The 20,526-nt window shown below is 47.0% G+C and overlaps 1 long non-coding RNA gene across 1 annotated transcript in view; it reads left to right on the forward strand.

Moving 5' to 3' along the window:
• The window catches only part of LOC130300767 (uncharacterized), a 144,238-nt gene that overhangs the window by 95,140 nt on the left and 28,572 nt on the right, over positions 1-20,526 (forward strand). The gene's annotated exons all lie outside the window — the stretch shown is intronic.

Here is a 20,526-nt window from a genome sequence, read left to right on the forward strand (position 1 = left end):
GTTTCAGCTGACACAGGCAATATGGCATGCATCAGATTATCATCATAGTTAATTTATTGGATCACCAGAGAATATGTTGAGCCAGATGCATAAGCAAATTCTTATCCAATTTCCATAAAACTTTCGGTGGCAATGCTGCTTGATCATACATATCAATTGGTTGGGGTCACAGAGCACAAAACCCTATTACTTGCCCTATGATTTACTAATCTGGTTATTTACAGGATGATATATCTATGACACCATGTTACTCTCGTAATGAATTGGCAGGCGGTGACAGTGACTGGAGAAAACTCCCGCTATGGTTAATAGGGTTGGCACCCATGGCAATAATTTATAATGTGATTAAAAATGAGGAAAAGAACAACTGCACTCCACACGTATCTTATGCAAGAATTCTTTTCAAAAAAAAAATTATTAAGATATTTCAATGTGGCTCGTATAATGTTTCAATGATATAATTGTAGAGAGAATAGAATAGACCATCCATTGCATATAGATCATTCTCATTTCATAGGTGATACCATCTTAGGATCATATTAGGATGTTTCGGTCATGGGGACCTTTTTTAACAGGTATCAATATTTACAGGTATCAACAATCACAGAGGACCAGACTTTGGGGATTAACCCTTTTCTTTTTCTCATCTAATGCCGTCATATTGATAACTGTTGAAAAAGGTCCCGATAATGTAATAACTCCTAAGACTGATATCACCTAATGAGATGGATGGTTCATTCTGGTTTTCTGCCTAAAATATTATTAGTAAAATATTATATGAGCCGCATGGAAATCGATTAATATTTTTTTAAATAAAATAAATCACAAAAAAAATGTGTGGAGTTAAGTTGTCCTTTTCTTCTCAAGTATCATCCTTCAAAGAAAAAAATCCGGCACTGCATGACCGGTAATAGTTCATACTGGATCTGGGAAACGGCAGTCGATCAGCACCATTAAGCCATATAGGTGGTGCTCAACTGGGTAGAGTTACGAATCATATAGCGGCAAGGAGAATGAAAGTGGCACTCACCAATAACGGTGGAATTTTATCTTTAATTTTCAGAAAAGGTGCAAATTATGAGACACAGCAGGCAGGGTACAGATGGCAGGGGTGTTCAGGACAAAAGTATGTCATTTTGCCGTAATGGGTGAGTACCACTCAAAGCGTTGGCAAGAGGAAGTGTGTCATGGCACACAAAATGGCTGTCCCAAACTCCCTTGCCATCTGTACCCTTCCCTGCTGTGTCTTGTCTTTTGCATCTTTTATGAAGATTAAGAATAAAAAAAATTCATAATAGGTTAGTTTCACTTTTGTTCTTGCCGCTTTTCTTCTCATGTGACTTTGGTCTAACCAACCCACAATATCACCTCTTCAATAAGTAGCGTGCACAATGGCCCTGATTTACTAAGACTGGTGTGTAGTTTTCCTTGTGGGTTTTAACCCCCTACAATTTTTTTTCCACAGTATTTACTAAGGTTTCCCTACATTTTGCACTTTTCCCTACATTTTGAGGTTTTCCTCAGCTCAAATCCACCACAGGAGAAAAATGCGGGGCGCCCTCTAGTATTTAGTAACCAAGAAGATGGATACAAACTCTAAATACCCACCACAAACACCCAAGGTGTTGTACTGACCTTCTGTGGGTATACAGTGAGGTAAGTCTCATGTGTTATGAGGGTGTGTAGAAGAAGTTGTGGCCAGTTTGCTGAGAAGAAGTTGTAGCCAGTTTGCTGCTCTGATCCCTTATTGTCCGTAGTCCCAAGGGGTACGGAAAGTAAATGGCAGGAAAGGTGAAAAAAGGAGGGATTCTGAAGAGCGCTACTGGGTAGGTGTTATGATTCAGCTAGCTGGATGTGGATCCTCTGTGTTAGCGAGGGATTAGCGTGGACCGTGTCGGTGGACCGGTTCTAGGTTGCTACTGGTTTTCACCAGAGCCCGCCGCAAAGCGGGATGGTCTTGCTGCGGCAGTAGCCACCAGGTCGTATCCACCGGCAACGGCTCAACCTCGCTGACTGCTGAGAAGGCGTGGGACAGAAGGACTAGGCAGAGGCAAGGTCAGACGTAGCAGAAGGTCGGGGCAGGCGGCAAGGTTCGTAGTCAATAGCAATAGCAGAAGGTCTGGAAACACAGGCTTTGGACAACACTAAACGCTTTCTCTGGCACAAGGCAACAAGATCCGGCAAGGAAGGAAAGGGGAAGTGAGGTTATATGGACAGGGAGCAGGTGGAAGCTAATTAGACTGATTGGGCCAGGCACCAATCACTGGTGCACTGGCCCTTTAAATCTTAGAGAGCTGGCGTGCGCGCGCCCTAGAGAGCGGAGCTGCGCGCGCAAGAACATGACAGCCGGGGACCGGGACGGGTAAGTGGCTTGGGATGCGATTCGCGAGCGGGCGCGTCCCGCTATGCGAATCGCATCCCCATCGTGAATGTCAGTGCAGCGCTCCCGGTCAGCGGGTCTGACCGGGGCGTTGCAGAAAGGAGAACGCCGCGAGCGCTCCGGGGAGGAGCAGGGACCCGGAGCGCTCGGCGTAACAGTACCCCCCCCCCTTAGGTCTCCCCCTCTCTTTGTCTCCTTGTCCCTTCAACTGAGAAGAGAACATAGGGGGCGCCTCTTGAGTTTCCTTCCGGAACAAAAAAAAGTCCTGGGTAGCTACATCAGCGGCCGGTAATCCAGAAGAAGTGGGAATGGGGAGGGAGGGCAGAGGGTGAAGCATGTCACGGGGCAGAGTGTCACCAGGACGGGGGCTATGAGGAGGCACTGCACAGTCCTGGAGACCAGGCACAGGAGGAGACACTGAGGCCCGACAGACGGGACTGGGAGCAGACGTGAGGCATTTCTTGCGGCAATCAGGACCCCAATTCTTGATCTACCCGGTGGTCCAGTCAAGGGTGGGAGAATGATGCTGGAGCCATGGCAGACCGAGGAGGACTTCAGAGGTGCAGTTGGGAAGGACGAAAAATTCAATTTTCTCGTGATGCAGTCCAATGCTTATAAGCAAGGGCTCTGTGCGGTAATGCACAGTGCAGTCTAACTTCACTCCGTTGACCGAAGAAATGTAGAGCGGCTTGACGAGACGGGTCACCAGGATGCAGAATCTATTCACCAAAGAGGCCAGAATAAAATTTCCAGAAGAACCAGAGTCCAAGAAGGCCACAGCTGAGAAGGAGGAGTTGGCAGAAGGAGAAATCCGCACGGGCACAGTGAGACGTGGAGAAGCAGACTTCGTACCAAGAGATGCCACACCCACGTGAGCTGGGTGCGTGCGTTTCCCAGACCTGGAGGATGAATAGGGCAATCCACCAAGAAATGTTTGGTACTAGCGCAGTACAGACATAAATTTTTATCCCTACGGCGAGTCCTCTCTTCATGGGTCAGACGAGACCGATCCACTTGCATAGCCTCCTCGGCGGGAGGCACAGGGGTAGATTGCAAAGGATACTGTGAGAGAGGTGCCCAGAGATCAAGGTCTTTTTCCTGCCAGAGCTCCTGGTGTCTTTCAGAAAAACGCATGTCAATGCGGGTGGCCAAATGGATAAGTTCTTGCAGGTTGGCAGGAATCTCTCGTGCGGCCAGCACATCCTTGATGTTACTGGATAGGCCTTTTTTAAAGGTCGCACAGAGGGCCTCGTTATTCCAAGATAATTCGGAGGCGAGAGTACGAAATTGGATGGCGTACTCGCCTACTGAAGAATTACCCTGGACCAGGTTCAGCAGGGCAGTCTCGGCAGAAGAAGCTCAGGCTGGTTCCTCGAAGACACTATGGACTTCAGAGAAGAAGGACTGGACTGTGGCTGTGGCAGGATCATTGCGGTCCCAGAGCGGTGTGGCCCAAGACAAGGCCTTTCCAGACAGAAGACTCACTACGAACGCCGCCTTAGACCGTTCTGTAGGAAATTGGTCCGACAACATCTCCATATGTAGGGAACATTGAGACAGGAAGCCACGGCAGAGTCTAGAGTCCCCATCAAATTTGTCCGGCAGGGACAAGCGGAGGCTAGGAGCGGCCACTCGCTGCGGAGGAGGTGCAGGAGCTGGCGGAGGAGATGGTTGCTGCTATTCCTTGTTGGGCAATTTGCTGCGATTGCTGGGTGACCACCGTGGATAGGTCAGCGAGACTTGGCAGTGCCACCTCAGCGGGATCCATGGCCGGATCTACTGTTATGATTCGGCTAGCTGGATGTGGATCCTCTGTGTCAGCGAGGGATTGGCGTGGACCGTGTCGGTGGACCGGTTCTAGGTTGCTACTGGTTTTCCCCAGAGCCCGCCGCAAAGCGGGATGGTCTTGCTGCGGCGGTAGCAACCAGATCGTATCCACCGGCAACGGCTCAACCTCGCTGACTTCGGAGAAGGCATGGGACAGAAGGACTAGGCAGAGGCAAGGTCAGACGTAGCAGAAGGTCGGGGCAGGCGGCAAGGTTCGTAGTCAATAGCAAAAGCAGAAGGTCTGGAAACACAGGCTTTGGACAACACTAAACGCTTTCTCTGGCACAAGGCAACAAGATCCGGCAAGGAAGGAAAGGGGAAGTGAGGTTATATGGACAGGGAGCAGGTGGAAGCTAATTAGACTGATTGGGCCAGGCACCAATCACTGGTGCACTGGCCCTTTAAATCTTAGAGAGCTGGCGCGCGCGCGCCCTCGAGAGCGGAGCCGCGCGTGCCAGAACATGACAGCCGGGGACCGGGACGGGTAAGTGACTTGGGATGCGATTCCCGAGCGGGCGCATCCCGCTATGAGAATCGCATCCCCATCGTGAATGTCAGTGCAGCGCTCCCGGTCAGCGGGTCTGACCGGGGCGCTGCAGAAAGGAGAACGCGGCAAGAGCGCTCCGGGGAGGAGCAGGGACCCGGAGCGCTTGGCGTGACAGTAGGAATGTTGAATGAATATCAGCGGATGCCAGCAGTAACACAGGACTGATGTTTATTCAAAAGATAGTTAAAATGATAAAGGACAATGCTATTCAGCACGCGCCTTCCTCAGGTCCACAAAATTTACAGTCCGTAGTCCTGATGTGCTTCCTGTGTGCCGTGCTATGTCAACTATCTTTTGAATAAACATTAGTCCTGTGTTACCGCTGGCGTCTGTTTATATTCATTCAACATTCCTACCCAGTAGCGCTCTTCAGAATCCCTCCTTTTTTCGCCTTTCATGATAAGTAAAATGGAGAGTTGATCGTTTTTTTTTTTTAAGTTCGGGTGCAAATTCTGTCACTAATTCTAGCGCAGACAGAATTTCTGGTGCAATTTGCCAAAATCTGGTGCACAACCTGACAAAAAATGTTGGGTTCACAATAGTAAATCAGAGTCATAAGTACTCTGTCATAATCATTTTAGGACAGCATTCAGTTCTTTGTTTTACTGATAAAGTTCTACCTTAGCCAGTGAGTGACTGAGTGTGAAGAACTTGCGGAGAAAATGCGTCACGGGAACCAGAAAGAAGTGGGGATTAGTTTAGCAGTTGCGGTGTCACTTCTTTATTATTTTTACACCACCCGAAGCCATATATAAAAAAAATACTGCATACTGTTATACATTGAGTAATAAAACATCATGCAGTAAACCAGCGGTCCCCAACCCAGTCCTCAAGGACCACCAACATTTTTTTTCAGTTACTCACAGAATTTTTTACCTAAATTTATCATTTGTGATAAGCAGATCTTCGCTCTTTGGTATCACTGGGAGGGTAGTATAGCGTACGTCTATGGAATAATCCAGGATGACCGAGGGAGGATGACATCTACCCATTAACACTGTACACATTTATACTTACTTGAATGGTTTGACCTTTCATGAAGAGGCCACTGGCGAATGATGGTTGTTCTTTTCTGGGTTATTTTTCCAGGTGTAAGTGGACAAAAAGTGAATGTTTTAGCATCTGTTTGGCATCTGCAATGACTGGTAGATTCTTTGTTGAGAAATTGGGACTTTAAAAGTATTTGATTTTCTATTAACCCTTCAAGGAAGTTCTTGCAAATCATGGTTAGAGCATTTGCATTACATGCAGGGACTATGTTGGATTCCTTTAATATTGATGACCTATTTATAGGCGATCTACATCAGTCAGCCTCTTCATTACTTACTGGCTGTACAGTATGCCAGGCATTGGATCTCATATGTGGCAATCCCCTAGAGGGTCACGAGACTTTCTCACCCAGCAGCAGCTGCCACTGGTCACTATTCTCAAGTGGCCACGACCCGTGCTACTGATCTTGTAAAGACAGACGGTGCCACGTTCAATTTGACAATTGACAAGTGACGCCCCTGACGTTGCATCAAGGAGCGGAGTGAGAGGACAGCACAGAGATGCCGAGCCTGCACCTGGCCCAAGGGGGAGAATGAAGCGACACAGTAGTGCTGAAGGGAGGGGGGTATGAAGTAGCATTGGGGGGAGTGAAGTGGCACAGAGGGGTTGTGAAAAAATTGCACAGGGGGTGATCAAAGGGTGGAATGAAATGGCACAGAGGGTAATGAAGTAGCATGGGGGGGGTGAAGGGGGTAATGAAATGGCTCAGTGGGTGATCAAGGGGTAGAATTAAGTGGCACAGGGGGGATGGAAAAGGTGATGAAATGGCACAGGTTTTGATTGAGGGGATGAAATGGCACAGGGCATGATTAAAAAGCACTGGGGGGAATAAGGGGGTGATGAAATGGCATGGGGATAGCAGCCATACTTTTAATACTAATCTTGTTGTAGGACATGCGGCGCGAGCAATTGGCGGTATGGCGAGGAGTGTGCCACCAAACCATACATGTCTGAAAAGGGTGTCACCAACATAAAAAGTTTGGAAAGCTGTCTGATAAAACATGACATGAAAGTCCTCTCTTATTCATATAGAAAATATATCCACATGCTTCTATATCCAATCACAGGCACATGGAAATACAATATGGCCCCATAGCCTATGGGTGCTGCAATATGACTCATACTGGGAGTTAAAGTTTTGAACCATCTGGAGGGCTGCAGTTTGGAGACCACTGCTCTCAGTATTTTATTGCACATTTAGCATTTCATTGTTCAAGTTCCTCCCTTTATTGGCCATATATACAAAAAGTCATGTCAGCTCTTGGTTTTACACACTCATTGTGCTGGTGGCATAGTGTTGTACGACAATTTATACATGACATACATCTCCACATCTATATACTGACGGGACATAAGCAAACACCTCTCAATGTCAACACAGCTTGTAGAGCATAAACCATGTTGTATACATTGAGGTCTGGTGAAGGTTGTGAAGATATGAGTGGGCAGCTTGGGCTAATGTCACCAAGGCAGTAAAAAACATTTATTCTGGGTTACGCCATTTTTTTTTCTGTACTTGCAGCTCTTGAAATATTAATCTTTCACGTATAATGATGATGGCGTCCCTACAGGAAATTCCATAAAGCAGTAATCTTACTATCGTCAGGCATTACACATGAGCCTGTTATGTCTATTTTCCTTCTTCACAGGGAGTTAAGGAATTGCTAATATTTACTATATATCCCCAAGGGTAGTTAGGATAGGATAGGACTGATGCATATGGTCATATTACAGTTCTATGCTCCAATCTGTAATACAGCACCCATGGAAGTCCATGGGATCAAACTATATCTCCATAGGACTCAAGAACATTGCCATTATACAGCCCAGTGCAAGATCCATGTTGTACAGTACCTGTAGAAGGAAGTACTGTATGTCCATATGTTGTCATAATCAGTGGCGTTGCGACCCGGGTGCGGGGGGTGCGGCCCGCACCGGGTGACACTGTTACGCCGAGCGCTCCGGGTCCCCGCTCCTCCCCGGAGCGCTCGCTTCTCTCTCTCCGCTGCAGCGCTCCGGTCACGTCCTCTGACCCGGGGCGCTGCGATCCCGCTGCCAGCCGGGATGCGATTCGCGATGCGGGTAGCGCCCGCTCGCGATGCGCACCCCGGCTCCCCTACCTGACTCGCTCCCCGTCTGTTCTGTCCCGGCGCGCGCGGCCCCGCTCCCTAGGGCGCGCGCGCGCCGGGTCTCTGCGATTTAAAGGGCCACTGCGCCGCTGATTGGCGCAGTGGTTCCAATTAGGGTAATCACCTGTGCACTTCCCTATATTACCTCACTTCCCTTGCACTCCCTTGCCGGATCTTGTTGCCTTAGTGCCAGTGAAAGCGTTCCTTGTGTGTTCCTTGCCTGTGTTTCCAGACCTTCTGCCGTTGCCCCTGACTACGATCCTTGCTGCCTGCCCCGACCTTCTGCTACGTCCGACCTTGCTTCTGCCTACTCCCTTGTACCGCGCCTATCTTCAGCAGCCAGAGAGGTGAGCCGTTGCTAGTGGATACGACCTGGTCACTACCGCCGCAGCAAGACCATCCCGCTTTGCGGCGGGCTCTGGTGAAAACCAGTAGTGGCTTAGAACCGGTCCACTAGCACGGTCCACGCCAATCCCTCTCTGGCACAGAGGATCCACTACCTGCCAGCCGGCATCGTGACAGTAGATCCGGCCATGGATCCCGCTGAAGTTCCTCTGCCAGTTGTCGCTGACCTCACCACGGTGGTCGCCCAGCAGTCACAACAGATAGCGCAACAAGGCCAACAGCTGTCTCAACTGACCGTTATGCTACAACAGTTACTACCACAGCTTCAGCAGTCATCTCCGCCGCCAGCTCCTGCACCTCCTCCGCAGCGAGTGGCCGCTCCTGGGCTACGCCTATCCTTGCCGGATAAATTTGATGGGGACTCTAAGTTTTGCCGTGGCTTTCTTTCCCAGTGTTCCCTGCATCTGGAGATGATGTCGGACCTGTTTCCCACTGAAAGGTCTAAAGTGGCTTTCGTAGTCAGCCTTCTGTCCGGAAAAGCCCTGTCATGGGCCACACCGCTCTGGGACCGCAATGACCCCGTCACTGCCTCTGTACACTCCTTCTTCTCGGAAATCCGAAGTGTCTTTGAGGAACCTGCCCGAGCCTCTTCTGCTGAGACTGCCCTGTTGAACCTGGTCCAGGGTAATTCTTCCGTTGGCGAGTATGCCGTACAATTCCGTACTCTTGCTTCAGAATTGTCCTGGAATAATGAGGCCCTCTGCGCGACCTTCAAAAAAGGCCTATCCAGCAACATTAAAGATGTTCTGGCCGCACGAGAAATTCCTGCTAATCTACATGAACTTATTCACCTAGCCACTCGCATTGACATGCGTTTTTCCGAAAGGCGTCAGGAACTCCGCCAAGATATGGACTCTGTTCGCACGAGGCGTTTCTCCTCCTCGGCTCCTCTCTCCTCTGGTCCCCTGCAATCTGTTCTTGTGCCTTCCGCCGTGGAGGCTATGCAGGTCGACCGGTCTCGCCTGACACCTCAAGAGAGGACACGACGCCGTATGGAGAACCTCTGCCTGTACTGTGCTAGTACCGAACACTTCCTGAGGGATTGTCCTATCCGTCCTCCCCGCCTGGAAAGACGTACGCTGACTCCGCACAAAGGTGAGACAGTCCTTGATGTCTACTCTGCTTCTCCACGTCTTACAGTGCCTGTGCGGATGTCTGCCTCTGCCTTCTCCTTCCCTGCTGTGGCCTTCTTGGACTCTGGATCTGCAGGAAATTTTATTTTGGCCTCTTTCGTCAACAGGTTCAACATCCCGGTGACCAGTCTCGCCAGACCCCTCTACATCAATTGTGTAAATAATGAAAGATTGGACTGTACCATACGTTTCCGCACGGAGCCCCTTCTTATGAGCATCGGATCTCATCATGAGAGGATTGAACTTTTGGTCCTCCCCAATTGCACCTCAGAAATTCTCCTTGGACTTCCCTGGCTTCAACTTCATTCCCCAACCCTGGATTGGTCCACTGGGGAGATCAAGAGTTGGGGGCCCTCTTGTTCCAAGAACTGTCTAAAACCGGTTCCCAGTAACCCTTGCCGTAACTCTGTGGTTCCTCCAGTAACCGGTCTCCCTAAGGCCTATATGGACTTCGCGGATGTTTTCTGCAAAAAACAAGCTGAGACTCTACCTCCTCACAGGCCTTATGATTGCCCTATCGACCTCCTCCCGGGTACTACTCCACCCCGGGGCAGAATTTATCCTCTCTCTGCCCCAGAGACTCTTGCCATGTCCGAATACGTCCAGGAGAATCTAAAAAAGGGCTTTATCCGTAAATCCTCCTCTCCTGCCGGAGCCGGATTTTTCTTTGTGTCCAAAAAAGATGGCTCCCTACGTCCTTGCATTGACTACCGCGGTCTTAATAAAATCACGGTTAAGAACCGCTACCCCTTACCCCTCATCTCTGAACTCTTTGATCGCCTCCAAGGTGCCCACATCTTCACTAAATTGGACTTAAGAGGCGCCTATAACCTCATCCGCATCAGAGAGGGGGACGAGTGGAAAACGGCATTTAACACCAGAGATGGACACTTTGAGTATCTGGTCATGCCCTTTGGACTGTGCAATGCCCCTGCCGTCTTCCAAGACTTTGTCAATGAAATTTTTCGTGATCTGTTATACTCCTGTGTTGTTGTATATCTGGACGATATCCTAATTTTTTCTGCCAATCTAGAAGAACACCGCCAGCATGTCCGTATGGTTCTTCAGAGACTTCGTGACAACCAACTCTATGCCAAAATTGAGAAATGTCTGTTTGAATGCCAATCTCTTCCTTTTCTAGGATATTTGGTCTCTGGCCAGGGACTACAGATGGATCCAGACAAACTCTCTGCCGTCTTAGATTGGCCACGCCCCTCCGGACTCCGTGCTATCCAACGCTTTTTGGGGTTCGCCAATTATTACAGGCAATTTATTCCACATTTTTCTACCATTGTGGCTCCTATCGTGGCTTTAACCAAAAAAAATGCTGATCCCAAGTCCTGGCCTCCTCAAGCAGAAGACTCCTTTAAACGACTCAAGTCTGCCTTTTCTTCGGCTCCCGTGCTCTCCAGACCTGACCCTTCCAAACCCTTCCTATTGGAGGTTGATGCCTCCTCAGTGGGAGCTGGAGCTGTTCTTCTACAAAAAAATTCTTCCGGGCATGCTGTCACTTGTGGTTTTTTCTCTAGGACCTTCTCTCCAGCGGAGAGGAACTACTCCATCGGGGATCGAGAGCTTCTAGCCATTAAATTAGCACTTGAGGAATGGAGGCATCTGCTGGAGGGATCAAGATTTCCTGTTATTATCTACACCGACCACAAGAACCTCTCCTACCTCCAGTCTGCCCAACGGCTGAATCCTCGCCAGGCCCGGTGGTCTCTGTTCTTTGCCCGATTTAATTTTGAGATTCACTTTCGTCCTGCCGATAAGAACATTAGGGCCGATGCTCTCTCTCGTTCCTCGGATGCCTCAGAAGTTGATCTCCCTCCGCAACACATCATTCCACCTGACTGCCTGATCTCCACTTCTCCTGCCTCCATCAGGCAGACTCCTCCAGGAAAGACCTTTGTTTCTCCACGCCAACGCCTCGGAATCCTCAAATGGGGTCACTCCTCCCATCTCGCAGGTCATGCGGGCATCAAGAAATCTGTGCAACTCATCTCCCGCTTCTATTGGTGGCCGACTCTGGAGACGGATGTTGGGGACTTTGTGCGAGCCTGCACTATCTGTGCCCGGGATAAGACTCCTCGCCAGAAGCCCGCTGGTTTTCTTCATCCTCTGCCTGTCCCCGAACAGCCTTGGTCTCTGATTGGTATGGATTTTATTACTGATTTACCCCCTTCCCGTGGCAACACTGTTATTTGGGTGGTCGTTGATCGATTCTCCAAAATGGCACATTTCATCCCTCTTCCTGGTCTTCCTTCTGCGCCTCAGTTGGCTAAACAATTTTTTGTACACATTTTTCGTCTTCACGGGTTGCCTACGCAGATTGTCTCGGATAGAGGGGTCCAATTCGTGTCTAAATTCTGGAGGGCTCTCTGTAAACAACTCAAGATTAAATTAAATTTTTCCTCTGCATATCATCCCCAGTCCAATGGACAAGTAGAAAGAATTAACCAGATCTTGGGTGATTATTTGCGACATTTTGTTTCCTCCCGCCAGGATGACTGGGCAGATCTCCTTCCATGGGCCGAATTCTCGTATAACTTCAGGGTCTCTGAATCTTCCTCCAAATCCCCATTTTTCGTGGTGTACGGCCGTCACCCTCTTCCCCCCCTCCCTACCCCCTTGCCCTCTGGTCTGCCCGCTGTGGATGAAATTTCTCGTGACCTTTCCATTATATGGAGAGAGACCCAAAATTCTCTCTTACAGGCTTCTTCACGCATGAAGAGGTTCGCGGATAAGAAAAGAAGAGCTCCCCCCGTTTTTTCCCCTGGAGACAAGGTATGGCTCTCCGCTAAATATGTCCGCTTCCGTGTCCCTAGCTACAAGTTGGGACCACGCTATCTTGGTCCTTTCAAAATTTTGTGTCAAATTAATCCTGTCTCTTATAAACTTCTTCTTCCTCCTTCTCTTCGTATCCCTAATGCCTTTCACGTCTCTCTTCTCAAACCACTCATCCTCAACCGTTTTTCTCCCAAATCTGTTCCTCCCACTCCTGTTTCCGGCTCCTCGGACGTCTTCTCGGTCAAGGAAATTTTGGCTGCCAAAAAGGTCAGAGGGAAAAAATTTTTTTTAGTAGACTGGGAGGGTTGTGGTCCTGAAGAGAGATCCTGGGAACCTGAGGACAACATCCTTGACAAAAGTCTGCTCCTCAGGTTCTCAGGCTCCAAGAAGAGGGGGAGACCCAAGGGGGGGGGTACTGTTACGCCGAGCGCTCCGGGTCCCCGCTCCTCCCCGGAGCGCTCGCTTCTCTCTCTCCGCTGCAGCGCTCCGGTCACGTCCTCTGACCCGGGGCGCTGCGATCCCGCTGCCAGCCGGGATGCGATTCGCGATGCGGGTAGCGCCCGCTCGCGATGCGCACCCCGGCTCCCCTACCTGACTCGCTCCCCGTCTGTTCTGTCCCGGCGCGCGCGGCCCCGCTCCCTAGGGCGCGCGCGCGCCGGGTCTCTGCGATTTAAAGGGCCACTGCGCCGCTGATTGGCGCAGTGGTTCCAATTAGGGTAATCACCTGTGCACTTCCCTATATTACCTCACTTCCCTTGCACTCCCTTGCCGGATCTTGTTGCCTTAGTGCCAGTGAAAGCGTTCCTTGTGTGTTCCTTGCCTGTGTTTCCAGACCTTCTGCCGTTGCCCCTGACTACGATCCTTGCTGCCTGCCCCGACCTTCTGCTACGTCCGACCTTGCTTCTGCCTACTCCCTTGTACCGCGCCTATCTTCAGCAGCCAGAGAGGTGAGCCGTTGCTAGTGGATACGACCTGGTCACTACCGCCGCAGCAAGACCATCCCGCTTTGCGGCGGGCTCTGGTGAAAACCAGTAGTGGCTTAGAACCGGTCCACTAGCACGGTCCACGCCAATCCCTCTCTGGCACAGAGGATCCACTACCTGCCAGCCGGCATCGTGACAGACACCAACCTAATGGGGTGACACCAAGACGCTCCGCAGCACCCCCCTCCCCAGCTACACAGACACACACCCCCCATCTGTGCCCGACCGGCCTCCCATCCGTCAGCACCCCCCCCCCCCTGCGCTGTGTGTGCGGTGCGCCCGTCCGCCAGCAACCCCCCCCTCTTTCACCTTCACTGTGCGCCCGTCCGTCATCACACCCCCCCTCAGCTTCACCAGCACTGTGCCCGTCCTCCGCTCCCACGTCTGCGCCGGCCTGACGTCACACCGCATGGCCGCGCAGGAGGACGTGAGTTACGTCACTCGCACGGCGCCCGATGAGAAGGATCGTATGTCTGTCTCTCTGTCTGTATGTCTCTATCTATGCTTGTGTGTGTGAGACTGTGTGTGTGTGTGTGTGTGTGTGTGTTTGTCTCTGTGTTGTATGTGTTTTTTGTGTGTGTGTGTGTGTGGGGGGGGTGTTTAACCAGCGATCTATTGTGGGGAGACTTTGACCCATTGTGGGGAACCTGCAAGGGAACCTGCGGCCTAATGTGGGGAAACTACTACCAGATGTGCGGAGTCTATGCTACCTAATGTGGGGAGTCTATGCTACCTAATATGGGGAATCTGTGCTACCTTATGTGGGGAAATTGCTACATAATGTGGGGAATCTGCGCTACCTTATGTGGGGAATCTGTGCTACCTGATGTGGGGAAATTGCTACCTAATGTGGGGAAACTGGTACATACCTAATGTGGGGGAACTGGTACCAAATGTGGGGAATCTATGCTGCCTAATGTGGGGAAACTGCGACCTACCTAATGTGGGGGCACTGCTGCCTACCTAATGCTCCCCCCTGGCAGTAGCACCCTCATCATCCACCAGCAACACCCCCCCCCCCCAGCAGCACCTCCATCAGCAGATCCTGATGGTGGATGATGGAGGTGCTCCTGCCAGGAGGATGATCCTGCGAATGGATGATGGGGGTGATACTGCCAGGGGGGGATGGCCAGTAGCACCTTTATCATCCTCCAGCAACACCCCCCCAGTAGTAGCACCCCCATCATCCACTAGCAACACCACCAATACCCCCCTCTCGTGGTAATAGCATCAGCTAACGGATGTTGAGGGGTGTTACTGCGGTTGTGGTATTATATTCAGAGGGTGCATTGTATGGCAACGTTATATTCAGAGGGTACAGTTTGTGGTAGTGTTATATTCAGAGGGCGCAGTGGGTTGTAGTATTATATTCAGAGGGCGCAGTTTGTGGTAGTATTATTAGAGATGAGTGAACTTACAGTAAATTCGATTCGTCACAAACTTCTCGGCTTGGCAGTTGATGACTTATCATGCGTAAATTAGTTCAGCCTTCAGGTGCTCCGGTGGGCTGAAAAAGGTGGATACATTCCTAGGAAAGAGTCTTCTAGGACTGTATCCACCTTTTCCAACCCACGGGAGCACCTGAAAGCTGAACTAATTTATGCAGGAAAAGACATCAACTGCCGAGCAGAGAAGTTTGTGATGAGTTGAATTTACTGTAAGTTCGCTCATCTCTAAGTATTATATTCAGAGGGTACAGTATGTGGCGGTATTATATTCAGGGGTACAGTATGTGGCAGATTTATATTCAGAGGGTACAGTATGTGGCAGATTTATATTCAGAGGGCGCAGTTTGTGGTAGTATTATATTCAGAGGGCGCAGTTTGTGGTAGTATTATATTCAGAGGGTACAGTATGTGGTAGTATTATATTGAGTGGGTACAGTATGTGGCAGATTTATATTCAGAGGGTACAGTATGTGTTGGTATTATATTCAGAATGTACAGTGTGTGGTAGTATTATATTCAGTGGGTATGGTGTATGGAAGGTTTATAATCAAAGAGTGTAGTGTATAGTAGTATTATATTTAGAGGATACAGTGTCTGTCAGGTTTATAATAATAATTGTTTTCATATAGAGGATGAGAATGCGCTGACATAGTGAGGAGACGTCTGGGCGTCACATTCTGCAGAGAAGTTTTAGCTGGAACAAGTCCCGGCGGTATGTACCATCTGAATTAGATAAGGGAAGACTATAGAGAAGACGTCACCTGTAATCACTGATATCATTGTGTATTCCCCTCACTATAGAGAAGACGTCACTGATACCATTGTACATTCTCCTCTCTATAGAGAAGACGTCACCTGTAGTCACTGATATCATTGTGTATTCTCCTCACTATAGAGAAGACATCACCTGTAGTCACTGATATAATTGTGTATTCTCCTCACTATAGAGAAGACGGAACCTGTAGTCACTGATATCCTTGTGTATTCTCCTCACTATAGAGAAGACGTCACCTATAATCACTGATATCATTGTATATTCTCCTCTCTATGTCCTATCAGAGCTGTAGTCACTTGTCAGTTCTACAGTTAGGTCAGTGAAACTACAACTCCCAGCATAACCTCACCACTGCTCAAAGGGGTACTCTACTGGAAAACATTTTTTAAATCAGCTGGTGCTACAAAGTTAAACAGATTTGTAAATTACTTCTATTTAAAAATCTTAATCCTTCCAGTACTTATTAGCTGCTGTATAAGCGATTCACAGGAAGTTATTTTCTTTTTTAATTTCTTTTCTGTCTGACCACAGTGCTCTGTGCTGACACCTCTGGACAGTTCCTGACATGGACAGTTCCTGACATGGACAGTTCCTGACATGGACAGAGGTGTCAGCAAATAGCACTGTGGTCAGATTGGAAAGAACTACACAACTTCCTGTGGAGCATACACCAGCTTATAAGTACTGTAAGTATTAAGATTTTAAATAGAAGTAATTTAAAAATCTGTTTAACTTTCTGGCACCAGTTGATATAAAAGTAAATGTTTTCCAGTGGAGTACCCCTTTAAGTAATTCTGGGAGCTGTATATTTCAATGGTGAAAACTTCTTTAACACTTTCCTATTCTGTGGCAACTGGTATATCTGATTATTATACTGGAATTTCTCACAATGCGCTACAACAGTGGTGTCTGTCACAACAGGCTAAAAACTTACTGGGGGGAGGGGGTACGTATGGGGGTGACACCATTTTCTACCGCACCGGGTGACACCAACTCTAGCAACGCCACTGGTCATAATTATAACTGCAATACCACAGACAACCTAAGGACAGATGAGAAGATGATTCTTAAAGAGGACAGAAACCTGCAGAACTCCCTAAAAGTTTCTTTTTGTTAGTGTAGTGGGTATATTTGCTACTAGTTCTGACAGAAGGGTTAATTTGCATTGTGTTTGAAAGCCGTGAGGATGCATGGGCAGTTCAGGGTTGGTGGATGACAAGCCAATTACATCTGGCATTGGCCTCCATGCCTTCCTCAGGTAGGCTATATAATCTTATTCAGCCGGTTACACATTGCCTGTGTTACAGGTTTCTTTGTTGCACTTGCTCCTTTTGTTGTGCTTTGCTATATTTAATCCTGTGTATTCTGACCTTGGCTTGTGAGCTGACTTTGCTTTGCTGATTTTGTACTGCGCTGCTATCTTGGTTTTTGACTTGGCCTGTCTGACTTCTCTTTATCTGTCTGTTTTTTTAATTCCCTGTGTTATGTTATTGCTCCCTGTTCTGCGCCTGTTTAACTTATTGTGTTCTGACCTGTTCACTGCTGTAAGTACAGTGTTTGTTTTTCATTGTATTTCATATTACTTTGCCCAGAACTTAAGTAGGGTAGGGATCTGGCATTGTGGTTAGGGCCATCTTATTAAGGAGTTTGGAACCCCCAAAAGGCAGGGAGAGGGGTTTGAGTAAGCTCAGGGTTGCACTTATCCACAAATCTTACAATAATTCTACAGATCTACCAAAACAAAATTGTTTTCGGGTGCATTTTGTGTTAGAAGAAACATTTTTATTTACCCCTTTTGTTCTTGAGTTTTGGCCACCTTTTTATATCAGGAGTCCAGACCATTTATTTGTAATGCATTTCCATGATGTTAGTTTTTGATTTACTACATTTTTGCATTTTGTATTCTAGTGTATATTAATATGTGGCATTTATATATTTATTTTACTACTGTATTAAATTCAACAAAGGGAAAGTTTATACCTCTGTTATAATGGCAACCATTGCAGTGGTACCAGACCAATCAAATGATGAAGACCAGAACCCCATTGACTTATAATGGAGTCCGTCGATTTCTGTCATGGCGTCCATGACATGATGGATTGTGCTGTATACTACCCTATTATTTATGTGAAACAGTACAGATCAACAGAGGGTCAGGAAAAAACCTCTGGGAGATGTGCAAACATAGATTTAAGTAATGAAATGTGTAACATTTTCTTTGTATAACAGGAAAAATGCCAATACAATTAAATTATAGACATATTTAATATTCATTTTTTAATTATATTGTTTTATTCACATTTATTGACCTATTTTTTTTAGATATTTTTATTTTATTATACTAGTTTATTTTATTATTATAGTTCTTTTCTTTTTTTGAATTTATTTTCTGCCTAACCACAGTGCTTTCTGCTGACACCTCTGTCCATGTCAAGAACTGTCTGGAGTAGGAGCAAATCCCCATAGCAAACCTATCCTACTCTGGACAGTTCCTGACATGGACAGAGGTATCAGCAGAGAGCACTGTGGTCGGATAGAAAAGAACTATACAACTTCCTCTATAGTATACAGCAGCTGATAAGTACTGGAAGGATAAAGATTTTTAAATAGAAGTAATTTACAAATCTGTTTAACTTTCTGGCACCAGTTGATTTGAAAAAAAAAAAATGAAAAAAATAAAAAACATTTCTTCCATTAGAGTACCCCTTTAATTGCTTCTATGAGTCGTGGGCACAGAGATGTATGGTGATACATGGATTGACTACATTTTCATACTACTTAACCACAGGCACTGTGTTGCCATATTGTGCCTCTGTATGGAGCCATATAATGGACAATTAATACAATTACAATTTACGATTAATATGTATTGGGGAGAATAGTGCTGTAATCCTGAATACAGAGTGAGATAGAGCATACTACGACTCTTTTTATGTGTCTGTATCATATTAAAGGTGTATGGAGGCACATAGCCCAATCAACTATATGGCTCTATACAACTCAGATGTTATTAAAGGGATTATCTAGCATAAGGTGATTTTAGTACATACTTGGCAGACAGTAATGGACATGCTTAGGAAGGATCTGCGCTTGTCTTGGGGCTAAATGGCTATCTTGTGAGATTACCATAATACTGAGGCTAGCTGTTTGTGAACTAGTATTTCCTGTTTGACTTTTCTTTTTTTAACTACAAATCCCACAATTCCTTCTTCCTCTATCCCACACATAACCCACCCCACCCATTGCAACATAAATGAGCTGCATCCATTCAAAAGACCTGTGGTTTTCAATCAGGGTGCCTACAGCTGTTGCATTAGTTGCAGATTTCTCTCTCCCCCCATTGAAGCAGACAGGCTCCCTGTCATCAGCTGACTGGTGAGTCCGGTCTCGGACGCATTGCAAGCTGGGAAAAATCTGAGACAACAGTCATTTTGTATGCTGTTAAAAATAAATATTGGAGTGAAAATCACAGAAGAATTGTGAGAAAACCGTCACACACAGGTACAGACACTATATTACGATCTACACTAACTTTACAACTCCTGTAGCATAGTCAAATAAAAAATAAATCCTGGAATACCCCTTTAAGGCTTAAAAGTAAATGTATATACAGTCTATACTGTCTACAGCCCAGCATATCTGACCAGCAGGCAGCTGTAGTTTTACGTAATGGCCCTTGGTTGAGGAACCGATCTTATCTGAGAGGACTAAAATGCTCCTCCATTCGCTCCATTCAGACACATTTCCTACGTCTGACTATTTACAAACTGAATTTCCACTAAAACGTTTCCATTCAGAGATTGTTGTCCTTTGTGTAAGAATAATGAATGGAATTCCTTGTAGTTTGTAAGAATAACATGGCGATGCCCCACGTAGACAACATCATTGCGGATAATTCAAATCATCTGTTGAGGTTTCCTCTATTTTTACTTCTCTGACTTCCTCTTGTCCCCTTCAACATGGACTGAAAGGAAATATTTGTTAACTGTGCGGTGGGGCTGAGGCTGTTTGGGCTCCGGCAAGAGGCAAATGCATTTCACAATTATTTTTGCATTCGCCATTTAAATACATTACAGGTTATTTGTCCGCCAGTATGTGAAGATGTTTCCACAGGTGCCAACATTTCCTTCCACTTAAAACTTTTTGCTTAGGAAGTAAATTGGGACTATTGTGTTTATTGTTGCACAACACTATGGAATGGAACTCACAAGATGGATATTATATATATATATATATATATATATATATATATATATACAGGGGTCAAGTCCTGAAAAAAAAACTAAGAGTTTAGTAACAGGGAGAGATTCATTGCTCAGTCACAGATATTAACTGTATGCACATTTTTTTTTTTTTTTTTTTATAACAGGTTAACCCTCTGTGTTATCCTACTAGGGGGCTGTTGACATCACCATTTAAACTTAAACTTAGAATATACAAAAAGGGTTGCCAACACATACTGTGGTGTACTGGCAGTGGTCTATTTCACTTTAATGGCCTAAACGTAGTCAACTAGTGACTACATTTTAGTCCATTCCCTGCATGTATGTTTACTGGGCAGCACTGTAAAGCACAGCAGACCACACTTTTTAGTCACACTAAGTAAACATATACATGCAGAAAATGGACTAAACATAGACACTAGCCCTTGACTATGGTTAGGCCAATAAAGTAAATTAAGGCATTGGCACTACACCGCAGTATATGTTGACATCTGTTTGACAGAATATATACCCTAAGTGTAAGGTTAAATCATGATGTGAATATATAGGACCAGATATAGTAGCCAGAGAAGGAGAGAACAGAGGTAACCACTGCCCCCTACCCCCACTTCTACAGATATTCCCACATATGGTGACCATATAATGGTAGATATCAGCTGTACACAGGCTCTGCAGACCATATAAGTGATTACATACAGTTACATCAGGTGACTCGCACGTGACGTATTCTCTGATCAGAGTCGGTTACTTTCCTTTTTCTTCTCCCTCTGGCCCAGAATGTCAAGACGGTTAATTACAGCCACAACTCGTCTCCACAGAACCTGCAAGACAAACATTTT

The sequence above is a fragment of the Hyla sarda genome, chromosome 1, assembly GCF_029499605.1.
Source record: "Hyla sarda isolate aHylSar1 chromosome 1, aHylSar1.hap1, whole genome shotgun sequence".
Lineage (NCBI taxonomy): Eukaryota > Metazoa > Chordata > Amphibia > Anura > Hylidae > Hyla > Hyla sarda.